The sequence below is a fragment of the Aedes aegypti genome, chromosome 2, assembly GCF_002204515.2.
Source record: "Aedes aegypti strain LVP_AGWG chromosome 2, AaegL5.0 Primary Assembly, whole genome shotgun sequence".
In the NCBI taxonomy this organism is placed as follows: domain Eukaryota; kingdom Metazoa; phylum Arthropoda; class Insecta; order Diptera; family Culicidae; genus Aedes; species Aedes aegypti.
In genome coordinates, this window is record NC_035108.1 from 339,516,629 (window position 1) to 339,543,133 (window position 26,505).

A 26,505-nucleotide genomic window follows, 5' to 3' on the forward strand; every position below is an offset into this window, starting at 1 on the left:
AGTACCGAAACCGCCTGAACCAACGTGTTCGGTGTTCGTTTGGGAATTTCCAGAAATATCAAATCGTTTCTTCGTCAACCTTCACTTTGGTGTAGGCCTAATAGTTTTCAAATCCTGTTTATTTAAATTCAAATTCATTTACAGAGGCCTATCTATCTGAAGGTGACGTCACCAATTGGTTTTGTAATGCTTACTTCTATGCTTTGAATCTTACTAGCTAGTAAAAGGGAAAAATATATACAATCTTCAAAATCTGACCTTGTGCAGGTGTCAAACTTGTTCAGCTTCCGGCGATCAGGTTCTGCTTCGACAAGATGCGGGAATTCGTCCTTAACTCCCACGCAGAACAATCCTACTCACGTGTTCTTCGAGCATGCGCATGCGTATGGGCCCAACCGCAAAAAGCTTCACTGGTAGGTGGCGTACTCACGTTAGGCTACCGTCGACCATCAGCAAATGGCGGTTGCGTATATGATCGCCCACTCCGCTGGCGATGATTGTCGTTGCTGCTACTCGTGTGTAGATGGCGTACACGAAGCTTTCGGAGGCAAGCGTTTGCCTATCGTGCGATGTTTCGACAACAGCCAAGTGACGTAACGGATGACCTTTGATGTTGCGGGTCGCGTTGCGTAGCCAACTTGAGGGGGAGCTTTATGGCGGTGTACGTTGCGGCACTAGACTGGTTCACTCGCAATCGGGGAACGTGTGCGGATCGAATTCGGTCGGATGAAAATCCACCACACATAAACACCCGCGATGACCAGCGGGAAATACCTGGTCAAGCGAATTTACGAATACTAAATTGAGCACAATACTAGCAGATTATTCTTTGTCTTACCTGAATTCAATCACAATTATTCACACTTGTGAGGGTTCATTCAATAGAGCAAGATATTGCCTAACGCAACTATAAGCCATTTTACGAAGCCTGGTCAAATGACAGGAGACCTGGGATTTTTCAATCATCGGCGTCAGTTTTCGCGATGATGATGGTTGATGACTGTGCGCATTTCTAGCGTAGCTTTTCATCCAGGCGAAAACTTAAATGGAGAAAAATTATTAAAATATTTCTGATCACAAAAGTGCTTTTTTATGTGCAATATGGGTAACAAAGAGGTAGCTGATACAATAACTAGGTGTAGTGTTGCAGTAACGAACATTTTTGGATCTCATTTTTGTCATTTTCTCCATGTCCTCGTTTGGTAAGATGAGGCGTTATTGAAAATCACGCTGGATTTAATCCCAGGTCTCCTGTCAATTGACGCCGTTGCGGCGATCAGCTGTTCCGAAACGTCTCGTAAAATGGCTCATTGGTATTAAAACTGCGATAGTTAGAGTAGCCTCGCATATCTAATTTTACCTATTATTTATTAGGCTGACCCAGCTCAATATGGGAGAAAAATAAAGTTGTATAATTCCACGGGGTACCCCCAGGATTATTGCTTATCCAGCGTCATAGGTGGCTATGATGCACTAATTGGCTACCACCCCGCTATGTTGAAGAAACACTAAGCAGTATTGCAAATCAACTTCAGATAGTTAAAACATTAACTTTTTCAATTTTAATCGTCATACAACCCTGTAACAATATATTTAGCATCCAATCTTATTAACCGTTAAGTCAACTTAACAGTGTATAAAGTTATGGTACATCAGACCCTTTCAGCAACTGACACGCCATCTCGATGAATGAGTTGGGACATCTGAAGCTTTTTAAATAAAGTTCAAATTCAAATGTTTTCAAAAGCTTCCGTGAGCACCTCCACAAATCTCATTTAGAAGATCATAAAGCAGATCAAGTGCCTTTTTAAACTGATCGCGTAGATATTTTTTACATCCGCTTTGATTCGATCTTTTGTAATACCATAAAAGAACGTTGAGATGAGATCGCGATGGACGGTTAGCTTAAGGCAGAATGAGATGGGGTTATAATATATTGCGTTCTTATCAAAATAGGTACAAATTCATAGAATTACATAAAAGCGAAATTCCTGTAAGGGGTCCATTATTCTCGTGCGATTCGTCAGCTTTTATAGTTCGGTGTGAAAAGCTAAATAACAAATTATAGTAAAGTTAAATTCGATAAAGTTATTCGAACATACTGTGAAATAAGCTTGAATAGTTGAAATAAGCTCACAATTAGTGCAGGTGAAAAGCTTTCAATTTTATAGTGTTCCAAAATTATAACAAAAGCTTAGTTTCAGGAATGAGCCATTTTACGAGACGTTTCGGAACAGCTGATCGCCGCAACGGCGTCAATTGACAGGAGACCTGGGATTAAATCCAGCGTGATTTTCAATAACGCCTCATCTTACCAAACGAGGACATGGAGAAAATGACAAAAATGAGATCCAAAAATGTTCGTTACTGCAACACTACACCTAGTTATTGTATCAGCTACCTCTTTGTTACCCATATTGCACATAAAAAAGCACTTTTGTGATCAGAAATATTTTAATAATTTTTCTCCATTTAAGTTTTCGCCTGGATGAAAAGCTACGCTAGAAATGCGCACAGTCATCAACCATCATCATCGCGAAAACTGACGCCGATGATTGAAAAATCCCAGGTCTCCTGTCATTTGACCAGGCTTCGTAAAATGGCTTATTTGTACATTTGACACGTGTTTCGTCGTGTACACGTAAACTGCAAAACGTTAAACCTTATAACAGCAAGATTCTTTAGGCGGGAGTTGCCTACAACTTGATCATTAATTAACACTTCAGTCGTCGCGCTGTTGTATTTTGTACAACACTGGTGAAAAAACCTCGCTTTTTGTTCACAACAGCAGCGTGGTGGTTCTGACGGTGGCCAACCACGCGACGACTGGAATGTTAACTGTGTGATCCACTAGGCTTGTTGTCAAAGGGACGAATGACCTTCGGGTTAAAGTCCCTCTCAAACAACAACAACAACTAGGCTTGTTATCGCATGTCGAACTCAAAATGAGAAACTGAATGCAGTCAACTCTGAAAACCTTGTATGGGTACATGACTATTCTTCTGAACTGACTGATGAGTAAGCTCGCAATGGAGCATGACTTCAATGGTCTTGAATTCCCGGCTATTCCAATTTCGAAGTGCTGTGTGAAGCTTCAGATCGATTAGATCAGCACAAGCAATATTGCAATAGTTTGAAGTCGTGTAGTCAAACAAAATGGTACATTACTAATCCATCTCAACTATTGATTAAATCAGTCAAAGCAGAATTGCAGACCCTTGGTCAGATTGTTGACTAGTTACTGTCAACAAGTCATATCTTCTGCTTGCTGACTCATTTGTGTGTAATAGTTGTGAATCCGATTATAGAACTTTGTATCACCTGATATCTAACTGTCAATTTTTTTCACAACTGCAATTCCAAGAATGCAAACCAATTTTTGTAGGATTCAACTCTATTAACATAACAGAAATGCTCACAGAGATAATCCAAGAAGTAATCTTTAACTCACAAAGATCAGTAAAAATTAACCCATCACTCAAATACTGTTCCCGTTGATTGAACTAAGCTTAAAGATAAGCACAGAAAAACTATTCCCGGATGCATTAGTTTCCATCGCCAACCTAAGAGAACTACCTTTTTGTACGCATCCATTCCAACCACTTTCCACTATCCACTTTCAAAGGAACGAGCAAAAAAAAAAATCGTTACACAACTTCCTGTAAATTGTGTTTGCCACGGACCGGCACCGACATGTTGTTTTTCTATTTACGAGCAAATAGCTAACCGTTTCTCGTTTCGGTTGCCCATCCAGGACAGGTGCGACCGATCTCACGCTCTCACGGCCTCTTCTACTGTCACTTCCGTCTCCCGGGGGCCCTGGGATCGTTACATAAATTCTATTTCCGCGTTTCCGAGCGAGCTCGATGAGCCCATCCGAGTCCGACCCGGGACATTTCTGGGACAAACCGTTTGTTCGGAACCGGTATCTAGCTACTTCTGCACATAAATTACTGATGGAATTTTGTTTGCCGGTTGGAGGGATGTTTATGTTTTCCAAGCGGTCGGTAACTTCTGCGTCGATTGGGGTGAGCTTCATGAACAACCGGTCCTTCCTTCTAGCTTAACGGAGTAAATTCATTCAACCTCGCAACATCAAACACAGGAGGAAAAAGTGCATTAGAGCCACGGATAAAGAGATGAGTCCCCATTGGCGTAGCAAGGGACTGCCTATTAGGAGAGCCTAGCAGGGCCTAGAATATTCTGGTGTTGGTGATATAACATCTGTAACAATTATCACGATGTAGAATTTCATGATATCACTTTTTAGGATTTTCTGGATCTAGCGCTTTGTCTTAACTCGCCATGCACATTCAGTTAATGAACGTTGAATTATTGGATTTTTATTTCCAAGAGTCTAAGATTTTTCAAGAAATTAAATATATTTAAATACGTGATTCATGTAGAAATTTCTTTATGAAATGATAGAAAAATAAAACTAAAGCTTTACCAATGATTTTTTCACGATTTTCGACGAAAAAGTCATTCTCAGATTTCTCAAGAAAAGTAAGACACGGTGTGTTTCGTAGAGCAATTTCAAAACAAAAAATTCGGCATGTCTGAAATTTTGACACAAGAAAGTCATGATTTTCCCCTTTCATTTGCAATCAAAACGAAAATAATCGGTCGGGGGGTCTAGAACATTATTTTTTTAATTTTTTTTACGAAGTTTGAGATATAACTGAAGCTTAGTAAGGACCTTGCGTCGTTTTCGACCCATTACAAAATTCAAATCATTGTAACTTTTGATTAAAATAACCTATCAATTTGACGTTTTCTGACAATTAGGTATTTTTTTGTGTGAACATTAATTTTTGCTGAAACAACAGTTTTGAATGGCCTCTTAGGCAGCTTCCATAAAATAAAAGTTACAGATTGTGACTTAGGGTCGTTTTCGACCCAAAAATTCAATATCTCGAAAAAATCAGCATGTTGACCGAATTCAATTCTGTTGGGCTGAAAGGAAAGGCACACATGTCGATTTTTTGAAACCCATTCGGAGATTCGGCATTGCGTCACTGTGGCCACCAGGAACCTGCTACATCTGAAAAAAGTCCCTTTAGATACCCTTATTTTGACAACCTGTAGTTTCGTAACTAAACAAGTAATCTGAAGCGTCCTCATATTGTTGAATAGGTATTAACGTGGACTGTAAATAGAGATTCTCAAATCATTTAGTTATTCATACCCGGTTCCGGAAACCCGGAACATCCGAAAAGTAAGTTTCCATCTCAGTTTTGTGAATGTAATCGGTACTATTCGGTTGATGGATATTTTGTCATAAAATTTCTCTGTAATAAGGAACCAATTACCGGAGCACATCCCTTGAAAAACTCGGTCCAGTATGGTCTATGCGGAACCGGTTCCTGAAGACCCGGAAGGTAGCCAATCTGGACAATTCGATGAAATTACTCGGATTGATGCCAAAAACCCAAATGAATTGTGTCCAACTCATAACGATTTGTTATGTTTGAATGTATTTTGCCAAAATAATGAATTGATGGTTATTCTGGTTCTTTTGGAGAACCGGAATGACCACCGGAAAACCCGTAATATAGGACCACTAAGTTTTAGCACCAAAACTAGGCATGCGACGGCTCAAACTTCATGATTTTCAATCCCTGTGACTCTTCTAATTCAATTATAGCGCCAACTCAAACGTCTTTTGATGGAAGATTACCATCAAAAGTCGTTCAAGCGGGCTCTTTTATAAGTTTCGAACACAACAAAGCTATACAAAACATAGTACTTGAGATTTACTGGATATAAATAGCAAACAAGTATGTATGTACTAAAATTCACTGTTTTTGGCTCCTTTTTTGGTGTAATCGGAGACTTTTATGATTTACCTAATATTTTTGTTAAAGCTTCGTATGATTTCGTTGTTAAGCTAGTAAAACCGTAAAGTTACTGAGTAACATTTTCAAATCTGATTGAATTTATTTGTTTTATGATTGATTGATTTGTTTATTATCGACACTTTACACCAGTGTGGTGCATTCGTGTCCAATTGAATTAAGACTAACAATACAATTCATTTTGATTGTTTTATGAATCAGTATAAATTTCCGACAACTCTAATAAAACTATGCTAAAACTGAACATCGCAGCACTTATTGAGATTTCTAAGCAAAATGTTACGATCACACGATCAATCTTTCACAGGTAGATTTGTTATGAATGAAACTTTTCGATGTTTGATTGAATTCATTTGCACTTTTTCTACCATCAATTCTTATCTTTATTCACGAGATTTTCAGCCCTAGACTGGCTGATAATCTGAGAATATTTGTCGACAATTCTGTTTCTTTTACCATCGCAAACAAAAGCAATGCTCTGTCAATTCCCACAATAAACACATAGACAATAGTGTCAACATTGCATTGCTATTGCAATTGGGTCGGAATATTGGATTTATGAAATGTTATGTTGCGTCTGTCATTGGCACAAATGTGAACTTGTCAATTTTCTAGAATCTATAACGTAAGATTCAGAAGAATGCTATCGACTGAGGGAACTGGCAGTGATCTGTTATTGGCGTTGCAGTCAGTGTGAATCAAAACTGATTCGTTTCAATTGTCCGACGTTTCGAAAAAGGTGTTAAATACATCGAAATTTCGGACAATTGAAACGAATTAGCTTTTGATTTACACTGACTGCAACGCCAATAACAGATCTCTATAAACTAAGGTCAAAAGAGCAAAAGATCGTAGAGGAATAAAGAGGGGATAAAAGGTCAAAAATCTTCTTTCAAAAATGATTTAATTTCCCATAATGCAAATCACCTACAACCTTTGGTCGTTTTGCATTATTTTTTCGACCTTTTGTCTTTCGATCGCTTGTTCCTAAACCAAGTCAGAAAGATGAATATTGCTCTTGAGTTACAAATAAAATTTGAAAAGAGGTTGTTTGATATACTTCGTTTTAAAAGCAATGCAAATTTCAACAATGGATGAAAGCAAAAGAGAGGCAACTCAAAAATTTGAATTTCGGCCTCGGCCTGTAAATTTTAAGGCTGTCTAGAATATAATCCACATGATATTGACACTAGATTTTTGCAACATTATCATCTAAATCCGTTTAAACAGTTCACCTCATCAAAATTTATTAATTTACGGTGCATTTAAAATGATATAACAAACAACAACATTCAAAAAAAAAATTGCACTAGACCCCCCGATGGATTATTTTCATTTTAGCAGCAAATGAAAGAGGAAGGTCTTGTCTTTAATTGGTCCAAATTTGAGACATGCCGATTTTTTTGTTATAAAGTTACATGAAAAAGACACCGTGAAGAGCTTTACGATTTTTCCTGAAAAGCCATGGAAAATACCATTCAAACTTACAGGTATTCTTTCAGAAATTCTTCTACTGATAAGCTATCTCAACTTAACTTTATTGAGCTGTTCAATGTCATTTAGAACAAATTCCTTAGCCGAGTGGTTAGAGTCTGCGGCTACAAAGCAAAGCCATGCTGAAGGTTTCTGGGTTCAATTCCCGGTCGGTCCAGGATCTTTTCGTAATGAAAATTTCCTTGGCTTCCTCGGGCATAAAGTATTTATCGTACCTGCCATACGATATACGAATGCGAAAATGGCAATTAAGGTATAGAAAGCTCTCAGTTAATAACTGTGGAAGTGCTCATAAGAACACTAAGCTGAGAAGCAGGCTCTGTCCCAGTGAGGACGTAATGCTAAGTAGAGGAAGAAGATTTTTTCATATTGTATCTTGTAAATATATGGGGGCCTTGGCCCCCTGGCTCTCCCTGTCCCTACACCAATGTGAGTACCTTCAGCAGGGAAACCGAGGGGTGCTACGATTTAGATAGTCGTGGTGTCTATGCGGGATGTGTGTGGATTCAAGTGCTGGTTTTCCCGGCGCCGCTTTCCGTCGATGAACATCGTGGAACAACATTACACTAAAACAACACAATCGCTTACGCTACCGCTACATACCGTGCAAACGTGGTTGGACAAACTCTGCCGGGGTTTTCATGTGTTACAGAAGTAGATAATTTCATGCAGAAGTAAGCTAGTTACGTTGAACAGACGGCATTTTCCCATCCATTGCATTGCCAGTATTAGCAGTGGCAACTGAAAAACTGAACTTCCCGAGATCAGTTACATAACACATACATATTTGCATAATTCTAATACAACATAGAATTCAGCAAACATGTAGATTACTATTGATTGACAAAAAACAATTCTATCAATAGCAGTTAAAAATTCTCGATATCGAGTTAGAGAACCATAATAAAATTTGGTTTTCATGGCAGACTCGATGGTCTCTTGAAACGCAGTTGCACTGATTTTGTGTTCCAAAACTCGATGGTGCCGTCATCATACATGTTTTATAATAACTAGTGATATAAACAAATCATCGTGTGATGTCCTTTTCAAAATTACTGGATCTCACGAATTGAATCCGTGCAAAGGAAATTCGTACGCCACGCTTTAAAAAATCTTCCTTGGCGGGACCCAGAAAATCTGCCACCGTACCATGAGCGTTGCCGTTTACTGGGAATCGATACCTTGGAGGACAGACGTCATGTGGCCCAAACAATGTTTGTTGCTAAGGTTTTGAGGAATGAAATTGATTCACCGTCCCTGTTAGCCGACGTAAATATTTATGCACCTGAACGGACACTGAGTAGACGTCAATTCATCAGTCTTGGTAGTCGCAATACACGCTATGGACAGCATGATCCTGTGAGGTTCATGGCTTTGAAGTTCAACGAAGCTTACCTCTTGTTTGACTTCAACGTCACTATAACTACACTGCGGAACCATTTTATTCAGTATTTTAGAAGAAATTGACTGTATGTTTAGCCTAAGTTATTTATTTTTACATTCATTAAGACAACTTCGTGTCAGATGGATTTGATCAGAAATACAAATACAAATACAAGGGGAACACATTCTGTCATAATCATGTTTCTACCCTCTGGTCGGGTTTCGTTCTCGGATGGAACGGATGGAACACACCGTTGATGATGGTAAATTGACACACGCTAGGCGAAATTGAGCTAATTTTGTGGAATTATTCTGGCATATGTAATGTTCTACAAACAGCATAATGTGAATCCGTCAGGTAGCATCTTGTCAGTTCTATGACATTTAGTCGGAATAAAGATGTGAATTCATGCAGTTGGCGTGTTGGAATTTAAATTTGGTTTGATTGTATTTCCTGTCTCTGCCTGTTGATTTTTTCTTCGTTTTTCTGACGTAAAGTCCCAACTAGGACTAGGTACACTAAATCCTCAATTTACGAAATCTTTTTTTACGCTACCTCAATTTAAGCCACTTATTTTACGAAGTAACTCAATTTAAGTCACTTTTTTTACGCAGTGCGTAAATTGAGTTTAGACAATAATGTGGGAAATTATTGACCTCCGGTTGGGGAAAACCGTTGGAAACCCATGTAATATGGGTATTTTCGGAATGAGCACTACGAGGGGATAACGAAAATCTGGTTTGCAAAAAATCGTTGGAAACTCATGAAATATGGGTATTTTAGGAACAGGCATGACGAGGGGTGACGAAAATTGATGTCTGACGCCATCTTGGAATCCAAGATGGCGACCTTTGGTTTGGAAAAATCGTTGGAAACTCATGCAACATGGGTATTTTCGGAACGGGCACAACGAGGGGATGATGAAAATCGATGTCCGACGCCATTTTGGAATCCAAGATGGCGACCTCTGGATTGGAAAAATCGTTGGAAACTCATGCAATTGGGTATTTTCGGAATGAGCACTACGAGGGGATGACGAAAATCGATGTCCGACGCCATTTTGAAATCCAAGGTGGCGACCTACGTTTGGAGAAAATTGTTTAAGAAAATTGATGTCTGACGCCATTTTTAAATTCAATTCACCAAAACATCAATTAACGAACGATAATTGGTTACGCTTGTAGATCATAAGACCTATATTCGATATAGATCTTGCAGGACCTAGGACATCCACACAAATTAATACAATACACTGTTTAGTCACAGGAATGGCTAGGGGCCTATGGAGTATTAGAAAACTAACCTCTAATTTCTTATTTCGGTCGTTGATCCCAAGGCCTATATTCAATGGAGTCCTTGAAGGACCTAGGATATCCGCATAAATTATTACAATACACCGTTTACTCACATGGATGGTTAGGGGCCTGTGGAGTATTTGAAAACTAACCTCTAAGCTCTTATTGCGGTCGTAGATCCCAAGGCCTGTATTCAAAGGAGTCCTTGGTGGACCTAGGACATCCTCACAAATTATTTCAATACACCGTTTATTCACATGGATGGTTAAGGGCCTGTGCCATATGAATAAAACATCAAAGGATCGCTAAATATGCCAGTACATTGCAGGTATATATTCCAGGAAGTTTTTGGATGAACTAGGACATCTGTTGTACTCACTTAGTTACCAAAACTTGTATCTGACAATACAAACGCTTCTTAAAAATATTACAATCTTCTAGGGTCCAGTATTGTGAGACATTCTTCTACATAGAAATGGTAAGTTGATCTCCGTTAATTCATGTTGAAACATATGCCCAAACTCCAAAGAGTGCTTGGAAGACCTTAACTTGCACACATTTTAGCCTGATTAAGAACCCAATGTATTAATAATAGGTTAATGATACTAAAAGAGCACATTTTTTTCTAAATAATATAAATCAATTTCATACAAGTAGACTCCAGATGGCAAAACCTCGTTTTACGAACTGAGCTACCTCGCACTGATTCAATTTACGCACCAACTCAATTTACGCACCCCCGATCTAGTTCGTAAATTGAGGTTACAGTGTAATCTGAGTATTCTACGGGCATTTGCAGAAGTTACTGAAAACATCACGTCCCTGACTCTTTTAACAACTAATTTTTTGTGATATTTGGTCTCTAATTTCTACAATTTTTAGCCGATTACAATGAAAATTTTGAAAAAACACCACCACACTTTTCAAGTTTCTTGACCAGTAATAGGAATGTAAGTCAGATGCTTGATGCCAGGTCTATCCAATGGTCATTTGAAACATTTCCATGATTATTTTGAACGGATAAAACAAAACTACAGTGTTTGTAACTTAACCATTAACAATTAGTATATTCTAAAGGGGACGGATTTGGTGTATTGGTTAAAACACACGCCGAGGACCTTCGATCGAAACCCATCCCCGAAATAGTCACTAACAAAAAGTTATAGTGACGACTTCCTTCGGAAGGTAAGTAAAGCCGTTGGTACCGAGACGAACTAGCCCAGGGCTAAAAATCTCGTTAAGATAAAAAATATATTCTGGCTATTTGAACTCATGTGGAACCATTCTGGATGATTCCGGATGCTCTGGAACCGTTTCCTGGAGCATCAATTGGGGACCAAAATGTGATCAACACAAATCAACCTTTCAACGGCAGTATAATATGATGCATATTGAGCACTTCCGGGATATCACATCAATCTTCATGTTTTTTCACCGAGAACATAATACAATGCATTTTGAGAAATTAATTGCAACAAAAAATCATGCACAAGTAATTCTGGGATGTTCTGGAGCCGATTAGAACCGATTAGAAAAAGGACTTCAATCCGGTTTTTGCAAACCCTATCATGCGACACCAGCAGCGCAACCAGGATTTGGCTCTAGAGGGGGTTTTGTGAACTTCAAAATAATGTGTTTTCGAAACGGTGAAACCGGTAAAAAAATTTCGAGCGGAAAAAAATATTGCTAGATTGACATTGAAGAAAACACGAAATAACATATGCAAATTTAAACTTTTCTAGTCCACCATGGGCATAATGTTTAATATAAATATAGATTTCCTTTAAGTAGCGTTGTAACCTGTTGAAATGTTCCTTCCAAAAGTTTTACGAAACATAGAAAATCTTCAGGTTCCAAAGAACATTTCATTCGTTACAAACATTACCTTAGATTCTATTTTTTGAATATGAATGGATAAACGAGATCTGACATCGTTTAAAGCTACTTTTTTCGTAGATGGTTCGAAAGTTTATCCGTTTATAGCGTTCAACCACTCTTCCTTACATTCGCAAGTCACAGTAAAAATTATTGCGATTATCATTAGCAGTTTGTTGAAGGCGAATCAAAATTTGAGATTTTTCAGCTTAGCCACGGTACTACAATCTCCTTTAATATTTCCAAGAATTGTTATTTGTTATCATTAAAAACTGCTTTTCTGGAAATTCATGTGCTCTAATTCATGGTCATAAAATTCGGCTAAATGGTCCTTAAAGGTCTTTAAATCAGAATTCCTCAAATTAGAACAAAAAAACTGTTAAAACAGCTTACTGCTCCGGTGTTTTTGGATTTTAGTATTGAATTTCAAAAATATATTAAATAATTCTTATACAAAATGTCTGCTCTGGGAGGGGTTTTGACCCCCAAAACCCCCCCTTGGTAGCGCCACTGTGCGACACATATAGCTTCAAGATTTTTCATCAGAAGTATAATACAATGCATGCTGAATATCTCTTGCAACATGTGGTCATCTACAAGTACTTCCGGGATATTCTAGAGTCTTTATTCGAGCTTCTTGATGAATTGATGTTTCGCATGATAGGGTTTGCAATCATCGAATTGACGTCCTATTTTAGGGTCCCGGAATCGGCTCTAAGATATCCCGGCAGTGCTTGTAAATGAGTAAATACAATTACTCAATATGCGTCTCCATAAATTCATTCAGACATTTCCTGAAAATCAAATAAAAGGTAATGGCAATTTCGACTGGATTTTAAATGCTACTTTCGGATGGCTTTCTCAGTCTGGTAGTTGAAAACGATGTTTTTTTACATTCCCGGATAAAAATGCCTACGACATCGAGAATGTAAAACACATCGTTTTCCGATTACCAGACTGAGAAAGCCATCTGAAAGTAGCAACTACAGGTTTGCAAAAATCTGTATTTTCTCGGACAGTCAGGCAGCTTTGAATGCTCTCTTGGTAATTTGACAAAGTAGTCCTAATAGGGTAGTAGACTTTGTAAAACGAGCTGAGCCTAATTGGGATAGAGTTCTACATCAACCAATGTCTATCACATCTCAATTGTGAGAGGATATTTGATGAGTACCAGATAAAACATGGGTCATACCACAATATTCCTAATTACTGGAAGCAGTGGTCAGACGAGGAAGAAAAATTCAAGAAATTTTTCCCAGAGCAACTTCAATGTTTTTGTTTTCATGGTGTGCTCTAAAGACACATCAAAAATTTATAAGAAACTCTGCTTTCAGATGATGGGAACAATTTTTGGGACATTTTAATCAAATTACTTTCAATGGTTCTTCCAGAAATCACATTTATAAAGACTCTTGTGGGAATTCCTGTGAATATCTGAAAGGACTCCCAGTGGAATCTATAGAGGAGTTGTTTAATACTTTTCTGAAGAGAGGAAAGACTGAAGACGTATAATTCTTAAAATATTATCCGGGAAAGTCATTTATGGTGGTAAGCTCCATCGTGGTTAATACGTCAATCAAGTATTATCCTCGATTTTGCTAAGCATCAAACGATATTATCTTCAAATTTAATCCCGGTATTAACTTTAGTGCGCCGATTTCGGCGTACTAAAGATAATCCGAGATTAACAAAAATTTGGCTACGTGCTTGATTTTGATCCTACGCACACTAGTGTAGCCATGAAACGTCAAAGGCGAAAAGCAAAACAACACAAAACAGAGGAAGTTTTTATTATTTGCTCCGGTGCTGTTCTCCGTTGTTGCAACTATTTCTCCGTTAAAAGGTTGGTTTATAAATATACAATATACAAATTCGACACATAACTAGAATTTCTGGTTTAATTTGCAGATGGATCTCGAAGCACTAGAACAATATCAGCTGCGGCTTAGAGTTTCCCAGTCACAAAGGCCCCGGCCTTCACAATAAGAAAGTCCCGCTGTGCCTGAACCGAAACTGAAGGTAACCAAAGTGATGACGATCACCCTCCGGCAGCTTGCACAGGCATTGCCATCTACTGGCCGTCAAGCTGATCCGTCAACGACAGAGGCTGCCAAGAAGTACCTGCGCATGGGCCACGATGTGGTCGAGAAGACCAGCAACATACACATTCTGGCCAAGCCGAGATTTTCTTTTTTAATGCGTATTCGTGGTATCAAAGAAGTTGTCTCCAAAGGTCAACATTGTTGCTGTTTTTCGACTGCGCCAGATCCCGACCCGTACATCACCTACGGATACCCGAGGCTGGAATCGGTCCGCCACCTGATCTACAAGCGCGGATTCGTGAAGCAGCCGCATTCCGATCACCGACAACTTTGTGCTCGAGTGTAAATTGCATCCCGACTACAAGATGCAATGCGTCGTGGATCTGGTGTACCAGACCTACACTTCCGGGTCCCCATTCCACAAGGGCAACAACTTCCTATGGTCGTTCGAGCTCAACACCCCAAGCGAGGAATGGCGCAAAAGTTGATACCATTAGATGGACAAAGTTGAGAGAGAGCGAATCAAATAAAACAGGGCACATGATGAATCGCAAGTCAATCCCATCTGCAAAAAGTAGGCATTGAGAAAATGGAGTACGAAGTTTCCAAACTCGTTTTCCATACGAATATTCAAAAAATTCCAGAGGACTGTAACATGTTCCAATCTTAATGAAACTCTCACAATTTACTCTTTACTAAGATATTTTTCTGAGAAAAATATAAAGATAATTAAAACACGGTTCATTTTAGTGTTACACGGTGCGGAAATCTATAGTGGGACAGATATGCGATTACTTTTCATTATGGGACAATTGGACTTGCTGTTTTTTCTTACTTTTTCCGAACAAATTTCTTTATCTCATTAAGGCAGCTGAAAGAGTCTTGGAATATATGTTGAAAACTGAACTCAACTCAATTTTGACGAAAATGCAGATGGGACTGACTTGCGATTCACGGCAACATACCGGGGAAAAGACGGGGATTGGAATCCACCCGCAAAAAGACGAGAAAACCAGGAATTTGAGGTGATCACCAAGAAAATCGTTTAAATTTACAAACCATAATATGTAGAGTCTACATTGTAGACATTTGTTATATTTGAATATATTGCTATTCAGTTTCTGTGATCCTAAGCAAAAAAAAAACAAACATTCATTGTGATGCTTTAATTTTATTAATGATTTTATTGCTATTAATTTTGCTACACTATGGTTCTTACTAAATTGTTTTGTCTTCAAAACATCGCTGACTTTGTTTCGAAATATTTTTTTTTTCTAGATCTTTCCCCTTACTTTAACGTTTTTTTTATATTTTCTCTATCTGATTTAACTCGATGTTTTAATTTTTAACTTGAACTTGATTCAAAGTTCAACAACTTGTTACAGGAAAGATTTGGCACCTGCATTAAAAGTTTTCTTCAGTTACTGATGCTTTATACCACAATAAATCTGAATATTTTATTAAAACTCAATAAATAGGAAGAAATACATGCTTCTGCTATGTGACTTTGTTTAATTATCATCTTTAATTTATTTGCTTATTTTCATCAAGATACAACATATCGTGTAAGGGAGGGTTGACTGTAACAGCAGTGATTGTCAAGAATTGTTGTAATATCACATTTGACAGAAAACAATTTAATTCCCAGCAGGTTTATGTTTTGCATAAGAAACATCTTCCTTTTCTTTTGAACAAACTGTATGTTGGTATCCTTTACTATGCTACTAAAAGTAGAGCTTTAAAAAATCAATAATATTCCTCAATTCTCTAACATTAGGTCACTTTAGTGATTTATACATTTATGGCCATATTTTCTAACACACCATCCTTTAACTCCCAGCAAAAATCAAAAGTAAAAAGCGTGTTCAAAACTAGTTTAGATTACTAAAGAAACTATATACAGTCGACACTCCACAACTCGATGACCTATATCTCGATGGATTTTTCGGTCCCTTCATATCTCCATACATCGTGCTCTCCATAAGTCGATATTCCTTTAACTTGATATCTCTACTAGTCGATATCACGTGAGTGGTAATTTTCTCTCCATAACTCGATATCTATTTTGAAATCCTACTAATTCAGGGGAACTTGGACTAAGTCTTATTTAGAAGTGAATAAATACTCATAAATTGTTAGAAAAGTTGTTAGACATAAAAATAAAAAATAAGTGTTTCGAAAAAAAAAATCAAATGATTGTTTGTAAAACACTATAGGTATTTTCCGATTTTATTACATTCCGATTTCGTCAACAAATTATTCCGTTTTTATCAACATACAATAAGCCATTTTATGAGACATTTCGAATCATATGTTTTTTGTTTGTTTACCAGCTTTGAAACTTGCTGGCGGGCTCATTTATTTACGTTTCTTCTAGCGCCACATTTGGGAGGAGCTCATTCAATAATGGCGTGCAACGAGCTTTTCAATCTTCCCCAGTAAAATCAAAAACAGCAGGCAGGGAATAATTTATTTCATTTACTGGTAACATCAGACATGTAACCGCGTAGAAAAATAGCCAGAAAGAGATAAAAATGTCATCACCAACAAAAACTTTACCAGCGCCATTCACATATCATACTAGTTTTTAAAACAATAACAATGAGCGGCCCGCCAGAAAACGTCACCAAACTGTCTCGTAAAATAGCTTATAATTGTTTTTTTTTTATTTTCAAAATATTTAGAATATAAACTATATACTTATTTTTAACAATTGAAATGCTTTTCAATAGCCTCAGAGTTGAATTTTCAACATGATGTTAATGTTGAGCGCCTACGATACATGGTAGGTGTCAAGTCATATACGATTCAATGAGGTTTTACTCCTTCCAATCCACTGATCAATTGGAGTTTTTAAATTTAACATGATTGACCCATCCCTCAACAATCGAGAGTTGCTCTGGCCACGTCCTAGCATCAACTGGAACTTGTGGTTAGTTGAATATGTACTTAAGAGAGTTACAGAGACCTCTCTTTTTTCTTATATAACATGGCATGAAAGACTTTTCTATGTCTTCTTCTTTCTGGCGTTACGTCCCCACTGGGACAGAGCCTGCTTTTCAGCTTAGTGTTCTTATTTCCAACCCGAAAAGATCCTCGGCCGGTGGGATTCGAACGCACGACCCTCAGCTTGGTCTTGCTGAATAGCTGCGCGTTTACCGCTACGGCTATCTGGGCCCCCTATGTAAATTTGATAGATATTGGAGCTGTCCAATAATTAAGTAAGACAATTTTGGCGGTTTTTCGACCCCCCTCCCCCTGTGGTGGTCAGTGATCACATATGTATGATATACAGGAATTTGTTCCTTTGTTGTCTCCAAATATTTCAATCGGTAATATTAGAATAATATATTATGAAAATATTATGTGGAAAATAAAATCGATTTCATTACAGCAGTGTTGTCAATTTAGATGACAAGCACAATGACTTTGGGATCTTCGTTTGTTTTTCTATTGTGCTTTAAATATGACTCGGAGACTAAATAAGTAACTAAAGGAAGTCGTCACTATAACTTTTTACGTCATAAGTGACTATGTCGGGGATGGGATTCGATCCCAGGTCCTCGGCGTGAGAGGCGAGTGTTCTAACCACTACACCTGGGTCCGTCCCCCAAAATAAGTAACTCTATGATTAAAAAATAAAAAAAAAAAAAAAAAAGGGACTATATTACTACTTCCGTCAGGACGTACTTTAAACCAAATACATTCACTCATGACAGTTCCCTTTAAATTTAACATATTTTGCTCTAAAATAATCAGTAAAAAACTGATTTTAGGGTATCCGGAAATTTGTTGCTACAAAAATAACTTGATATTTTTGAGCAAGCTTCTGTTTGATGATTCGAGATGAACCAGCCACGGGCTGAAAGCCTCGTTAATAAAGACAATAATAATAATAATAATCTGTTTGATGATAATTTTTAAGAACAAGCCTTTCTCCTGCGTGAGTGCAGTTTATCTTATCACCTACACATTTCACCCAAGTTAGAAGTAGGCAGATTTAAATGCATAACTTGAAGTCAAAACATATGAATGTTTTCGGATGCTGATAATTATCAAGATTGTAAATGAAATAAGTACAAGTGGATAGCTGAATCAATAATATATCATTTTGATTTGACGGTAAATTTAGAGTTGGAGTAAGTAGATTTTCTTTCGAAACAACTGCACAGATAGTAAGTCAAAGTAATCAACAGGATAATAATCGCAACATAAAAAAAAAACTTCTCCGTGTAAGCCGGCACTGGGATTCAAAAGAAACATAAAACCAAAAGTCATTTTAAGAAATTCTTGGTTTCAGACTAGTTATGCGAAACGACCATTATGCCCAACGACTTTATGCCAAATGATCTTTATGCCGAAAAAATTTATGCCTATGGACTTTATACGAAATAACCATTTATTTCAATGCATGCATGCATTTGTATACAAAGAAATTTGATCAATAAATTGTTCAGAGCCCAACATGTCCAATAAAATCAGTTTGTAGGTATGCATCCAGCTGTTCTAGTTCTGGTTTATTGAACATTGATTTAATAATTCGGGTTTTTTAAGTTCTTCATAAATTTAAAAGAAATTTTTCCAGGTAATTCTTTAAGCATCAATGCTTAAACTTCTTATTGATATTTGTCGAGTTCTCCCTGGGTCGACCAGGTATATCTCTAAGAACTCTATTTTAAAAATGTCAAAGAATCATAATTCAAAAAATTTAGTACGAATATTCCACATACTCTTCAAAGATAGCGATACTTACAAGATTTTTCCGCGAAAACAATAGAAAAAAATCTAGAGAAGTTAATTGTAGATGCTTTGAAAAAAAAAACATATGAAGAAGTTTATAGAAACATGCATAAAACATAATAGCGAAATTTGTGATGCATAGTTGACAAATTCCAGGTGAGTTTTGAAAGAATCGTAGTTGTTAGAGGAATTATTGAAAAATGACCTGAAATATTGATTATTTATTACTTTCGCGCATTAAATGCCCAAAAAAGTTATTAAAAAATCTTTCTGCAGGAACGACTGGAGCGAGTTCTGAAGAAATTTGTTAATAAATTTTTGGTGGAACACCAGCAAATATTTTTGAGGATTTCTTTGAGGTAAAATGGGATTTCTTCTAATATGTAGTTATAACGTTTATTTTTCGTATTTTCAAGAGCACTCCACAGTGGCACATGGCCGGACAAAACATTAAAATTGTATGTTCTCAAAAAACCACTTGTTACTATTTTTACAGGCTTCTGTACCAATGAGTGATGATTCCCAAAATTTGAGAATAATCAGTTTTGTTTTCGATTTTTGACAGCATCGTAAGTGTGCAAAAATCAGCAAAATTGAACTGCTTGAAATTCATTAACAATAATTTGTTTGTTGTTACTTGTGACACAAAATGTTCTTAAAACCTTTTTTCAAAATTTTGGATAATTAAAAAAAAATCCGTCTATTTAATGTCTAGTGTTTTCTGTTCGGAACACAAACCACTGCGACCAATACTTGATCTATTGTAATATAGCTAGTTTAGGTTTATGTATACATTTTTTTTTCTATTACAACCTAAATTTACGTAAAACTAGTCTTTTTATTTGGATGAAAAATCTTAATCTGGACGAATTACACTAGTTAATCGAATTTTCACTTATTTCCAATGGGATGATATCGGCTATCGAAGAAAGTTAATAGGTTAACATTCTCAAGCGATTTGGGACGCATTTGAAGTTTTGTCTGACTGAAAGCGCGCCACTGTGGCACGGTTTGTGTGATCCACAAAATATACTAAATTCTAACATACTCAGCATGTGCACAGTGCAAGAAAAATGAGCAGCGTTTTCAGCTATGTGCATTTGACGAATCACTCAAATCGTGATCTTAAACAATACGAATGAAAAACGCTATAAATACACATTGGAAGAGACCCCTTTTACCTCAGAACGAAGGAATACCTACAAATATGTCCTTGTGTTCCACAAGAAATTTATTCACAATGCTTCCAAAACATTCCAGAACATCTAGTGTTTTTCTAGAATATGTTAGGTGGCCAATCCGCCACCCGCAGCGCTTGCTTCGTTTTTGTTCGTGTTTGACGTTTACACACTACCGCCATCTGTTGGCCCGTCGGCCAAACACGCTGATTTTAGCATTGGGCGTACATGTCCTCGTAACTATGATTTTGATCGAGATTTTTTCTAAGTGTTACGTCTGTTTGTCTGTGGTTTTATTATTTACTTTCCAGGAATTTTGTCAACAATCCGTCAAGATTTATCTATTATCTATTTACTTTTAATTCCAGGAATTTCTTTATAAATGTATTCAAAACCATCCAGATTTCTTTTAGAGTTTTCGCAAATAAAATCTTCAAGTACTGCTTCAGTAATTTTAATCGTTGCAGTTGGATTAATGTTAAAATTCTCTGTGAAACGATACATAACATTGTTAAAAGTCCAATGATTTAATCAGAGGTTTTAGGGATATTCGAGGTTCCATTTCTCCATGAGAACTCGTGCGTCTATGGGTTTCATTAGAAATATCAATAAAAATCTGATAGGTTCTTCTTAAGATTTATCCATGACTTTTTTTCTGTAGAATTCCGACTTTTTGAAAATATATATGAAGAAATTCAAAGAGAAATTACTTGAATAATTCCCTAAGAAGTTCAAGACAAAATATTATATTCTTGAAGAGGTTTATGAAATAAGTGGGGATCACTGAGTAAATACCTAGACACATCAAAAGCGAAAAATCTGGAAGTAATTCTAGAGGTATTTTAGGTATTCTTAGCTCATGCAGAAAGTTTCCCTCAATAATTTCTTACAATAATTTTCTTCAGAGTTTACGGAGTATGCCTCACAAAATTGTTGAAGGAATCCCAGGAAACATTTTTCATGGAATCCCTGTAGGATTTCCAGGAATACATCCCTGAATGAATTGCTGAAACCTCTGGAAAAAGTTCAAACTAGAGAATACCCTGGAGCAATTTCTGAAGGAAGGTCTGAAAAAATGCTTGGTAAAATTCTTGTTGCAATCTTCTTTTGTGTAAATTCATCAACAAATCTTTGATATTTTTGTAGAATCCATCTCCTTTTTCTTCTTGGCATTAACGTCCTCACTGGGACAGAGTCTGCTTCTCAGCTTAGTGTTCTTATGACCACTTCTACAGTTATTAACTGAGAGCTTTCTTTGCCAAAGTTGCCATTTTTGCATTCGTATATCGTGTGGCAGGTACGATGAGGAGGGGGGGGGGGCATAGAGTCCAGGAAAGTCAAGGAAATTTGTAGAACCCATGCTTTAGATGAAAAAAAACTTCAGATATCTGCGGGAATTCATGATAAAATGTTTGAAAAAAAACCAGCATTTTAAAAGGAATTGGGGAAATCTCTAGATAAGTCCCTGAAGAAATCTCAGTAGAAAGAATTTTGGAAAGAATCCCTATCAAGGAGAAAAACCTAGAGTTTCTTGACAAGTGTCTGGAAGGAATCTTGAAAGGCATGTAAATGTGGGAATTCCTGCAGATATCACAGAAATAATAACTAGGATATCATTTGGGGAATTCCTGCAAATATTCCTGAGGTATCCTGAAGGAATTTCGGAAAAAAATCCTAAGGTTGTTCATAGGGTATTAGGGTAACCAATATATTTTGGACCTCTATATATTTTGGACCCCCTGTGCCATTTTCCTGTAAATTTCCCAGTTTAAATCAAAATACCAACTCAATTCGCATACCATTTGGAAAGATAAGACTATTCCGCACTTGCATCAACCGTTTGTACATAAAAAATGTGTTTATTTTATCTAAAATTAATTTAATTTAATCGGTCCATCCATGCAACCGTTACAATACGTCACACACAAAAATTGAAGCCGTCAGAAATTTTTCAAAAGTAAACAAAAACTTTTTTTCTAATTTCTGAACTAAAAGCGTAGAATTTCTTCGGTTTTCCATTGTCAGTTGATTGATTAGACTATGGGCAAGCATATTTTACAACCAGTGTCGTGGACTTTGTCGCCAAACGATAAACAATGCCGGGGGTCCAAAATATATACGTTGAGGGTCCAAAATGTATTGGTGTGTCCAAAATAATGAAAAACAGTGCTTTACAATTCAATTATTTCCAACGTTATTTGGATCCTACATAACTGTTTGGGCATTTTTATCCCGTAGAGGAAGTTTTTCTCTACATTTTGGCATGTTCTTCGTCTTGGTTACGCTGTGTAATTAATCAATTGGGATAAAAAACTAAAATCATTTCCCTAGGGGGTCCAAAATACGACCGTTACCCTATCCCAGAGACAATCTTTTATGAAATCCCTATAAGAAATCCTGAAGCGACCCCAGGAATAATAATTCGTGGAATACCAGAAGAACATCTAGAGGGAATGACAGAGATGATCCGTTGAGGAATTCCTAGATAAGTTCCTGGAGGAATCCCTAGAAGATTTCCTGAATGAATCTCTGGAAGGAATCTCAGCAGCTTTTTTTCCTGGCAATTCTACTGTAATATAGATAAATAATAATAATCCACTTGGGTAGTTTTTAGAATATTCCATAGGGAAATTTAAGAGTGACTCCAGAATGAATCGTTGAAAAAATACTTACAGGCAACCCTTGAGAAAATTAATGAATAATCTCTGTAATCATTAAAAAATATGAATTTTAAGAAAAATCGCTGGAAGAATTCCTAACCAAATCTCGGGAGGAAATGCTAGAGGAATTAAGGAGAAATTGCTAAAAAATCATCGTTAGCATCCCCTAAATAAAATGGAATATATCCTAGAAGAATGATGATGGTATATATCAGAGAGCAATGATGGAGGCATTTCTGAACAAACCTCACGATGAGCTTTTGGAGGAACCTCTTGAAGAACTTCAAGAATAAAATCTTGAAAAAATAACTGAAAAACAAACTTGTTGGAGAATAATTTCAGAAAGAATTATTAACAGAATTTCTGGAGGAATTTCTAGAGTAATCCCTGGAGTAATTCTTTGAAGAATTTCTGGAGGAATACCGGATATCTTACTGCAATCCATAGAGCTATTTTAGGAAGTATACTTCAGGGATTATTGGAGCAATCGCTGAAGAAATCTTTGAAAGTATTACATGAATAATTTCTGCATAATTCCCTGAAGAAATTCCTAGCGAATTCGATGGAGAAATTTCTGAGTAGACTTAGTAGAATTTTTCCTAAAATATATTTCTGTAGAATGTTCCTAAGAATTCTTGGAACTACTGGAGAAATACTTGTCAGAATTCAACTGAAAAAAAGTAAATAATTTGGTTTAATTTCAATGACGAGTTAATCAATTAAAAATTCTCAAAAATTAAGTGTCTTATTTCATATTAATCAAATCATAATGTTCTTTTGCAGAGGAATAAAGTACGTATGATTGTCAAAAGGAGGGCATGGAATGAAAATATTAAGAACCACTGAGATAAACTCACTTACGGCTAAACATCTTGTACGAAAGATAGAACACAATCCAGAACAAGATGTTGAATTATTTGACAATAGGTTCTTTACAGAATGCTATTCCATGAATCATTCCAACATATTTCGTCTTTAGTTTTTCAAATTGCATCATTTAGCTACTTCATAACATAAACTACATTTGTTAAGATAGGGGGAGAGGTGGTAAAATGAACACCTTAAAGATATCATCTTGTTTCCAATAGAAAAACAAGGCATTTTCGTAGTTCTATCGCACAACATCAAAAGTAGGGATGTTATCTAAAACAGCGACACGAATTCAGACTTAAGTTGCTAAATTTTCACATATTTTTATCGCTAGCAAAAAACGATGCAAATGTTCATTTTACCTGCACCAAGTTGGTAAAATGAACAGCTGTTGGTGGTAAAATGAACATCATGCGAAAAACGTGAGCAAAACAAATATTTTTGAAAATATTTATTGCATTTCCGAAAATATATCCATTAAGGATTGTAAGCCTTTTAAAATGAAATTTAAAGATATCAGATTTGACATCATATCATAAGGATATTCACCTCACTGAAAAACCTCAAGACCTCCGAGCGATAAGTTACGTCAGTTCTAATTTTCAAACGTGATTTTCTAAAATCTTAGTTTTTGTTGATATTTTCATTTCAATTGAACTCCGTATCAACCCGAACACTCCGATTTATGGTCTAAACCGTTCGTGCGTGATAAAAAATCATTGAAAATTGTTTTTTCTCGGCCCACTGCACTGCGGCGCGCGAAACACGATTAATCCTGCTTGACCGCTTCACCCGCCCCCGCAGGAGCAAGCGTCACGGTCAAAGGATCACACACTACTCCTGTTTTGCGTTTACCGATGTTCAAAAACAAAATTATACCATTTAACTCTAAAGGAATGCTACAAAACATTTCTTATCAAAAGTCACAATTCAGTAGAAATTGCTCCAAATCATAGAAAATATTTAAGAATAGAAAAGGTTTTTAGATTCTACATATTGAAAAGGCTTTCGATAACTCTGTGGATCAATATTACACATTTTACTTAGCCATGGTGTGATACCGGCATGCCAGCCAATAGATTTTGTTTCGAGCAGGGTAGGTGTATCATTTACGGACGTTATCGTTCCCCATTACGCCATATGTGATAATATATTTTCAAATTTTATTTATTTTGTGTGATTAATAAGCGGTTTCTTCACCACCGCTTAGGCCTTAAACCTGGTTTAATCGTATGGGTAAACGTGGTTTACGGCTTAAGCGAAGGTGAAGAAATCGGCCCTAAGTAGTTTTATATCAAAACATCTTGACGTTAAACATTAAACATGTAAAAGTTTTCGAAAATTCACATCTAGCCCAATAGTAAACCACTATAACCATACTAGTTATGGTTACCCTACATACCTTCTTTTGGAAACTTTCGGGGAGAGATTTATATTCATCGGTGAAACGAAGATTAGTTTCCAAACGAGATGTCGATGTCAACTCCTGAGTAAGTGCTCCGGTGTGATGCTGATCTTGCGTATCAAACAAGGTGCTTTTTGCTCTCCATCCGTAATATATAACACCAACGGAATGCCAAATGGGTGAACGTTGCATCGGAACCTGTAACGGCTATTCCGTACCTTGTAGAATTGAGCGATTGATTCACAAAATGCCTTGCTTCTAGCGGTACTGTCGTAGTGGAAAGTGCTGTCTTTAGAATCCTTGGACTGTTTCTCTCCGATTCTCCCCAGTAGTGAATTTTTCCCGGGAAATTAATCTTGCTCGCGTTCGTGAACATGCCGGATTCATACTTTTTACAACGCTGCGAATAAAAACAAAACTTTATCATAGACACATAAGAGAATACGTACTTCGTGTGAATTGTAATAACTTACCTGCGAATATTACTTTCACATTTGCGAACAACTCAACTAGTTTGATATCGATTTTTTTCTAGGAATTATAATTCAATGCAATTTCAACCTGAGAATTTCAACCATTCCAACTGGCTAATGAGTAATGACAATAATGTTTGTTTACGAATGCTGTGAACTATACAGAGAACAAGTAAAAACATATCATTTTTAATTTTGCTTTCATGCTGGCATTCTCACACGCACACATTCTTAAATTTGTGCGTGATGTCTAAAGTGGCTGCGTTATTACCCACTTTGGTGCTTAACGAACAGGGTACTAATTTTAATACCCGATTTTCGAAAATCCAGATTAAATCAGGTATCATCTTCCATGGAGCTTACCACCATTAGTGGAACATGGAAACGTTGCTTAAAAAAGTCTGAGAAAATTGTTGCTGAACAAATTAGAATAATTGCTGGCCTATTTCCTGGAAGTAACTTTCAGTGAATGCTGATCAAATCATTGGATCACTTCGTGAAGTAACCACCTTAAGAATCTAGTAATTTTAGGACGAATTCTGCTGAGAAATGCCGAGAAGAATTTCTAGGTCAATGTTTACAGAAACAACTAATAAAAGATTTCCTTTGAGGAGCTTTGACGAAAGATTTGGAATCAAATTTGAGTGTCTTCTTCTTCTTCTTCTTCTTCTTCTTCTTCTTCTTCTTCTTCTTCTTCTTCTTCTTCTTCTTCTTCTTCTTCTTCTTCTTCTTCTTCTTCTTCTTCTTCTTCTTCTTCTTCTTCTTCTTGGCATTACGTCCTCCCTGGGACAAATCCTGCTACTCAGCTTAGACTTCAATGAGCACATCCACGGTAATGAACTGAGTGCTTCCTTTGCCAAGGAAATTTCCATTACGAAAAGATTCTGGATCGACCGGGAAACGAACCCAGACACCTTCGGCATGGCCTTGCTTTGTAGCCGTGGACTTTAACCACTCGGCTAAGGAAGGAAACTTGAGTGTACTTCTGAATTTATTTGAGAAAAGCCTGGGGTAAATCTAGGGTGTTTTTAGGAGTTATTAAAAAAACTGGTCAACTTAGCCGAAGACTACATTTTGATTGTACGTCAAGATAATTTTCTATTCATATTTATAAATTGGGCGGTACATTTTGTTTCAAATTCCGAACAGACTTATACTGCCGTTATACGCATAATTGTCCCATGTTCCAAAATATGCAATCGAGAAAAACGCGTTTAAAGATTTTAACACA

The 26,505-nt window shown here is 36.8% G+C and overlaps 1 protein-coding gene and 1 long non-coding RNA gene across 2 annotated transcripts in view; both read left to right on the forward strand.

Annotated features, from left to right (window-relative positions):
• The window catches only part of LOC5568493 (protein sax-3), a 566,012-nt gene that overhangs the window by 298,926 nt on the left and 240,581 nt on the right, over positions 1-26,505 (forward strand). The gene's annotated exons all lie outside the window — the stretch shown is intronic.
• LOC110676815 lies at positions 13,490-14,475 on the forward strand. The gene is made up of 2 exons (XR_002500747.1): positions 13,490-13,749; positions 13,815-14,475. It is a non-coding gene; the product is annotated as an uncharacterized LOC110676815 (long non-coding RNA).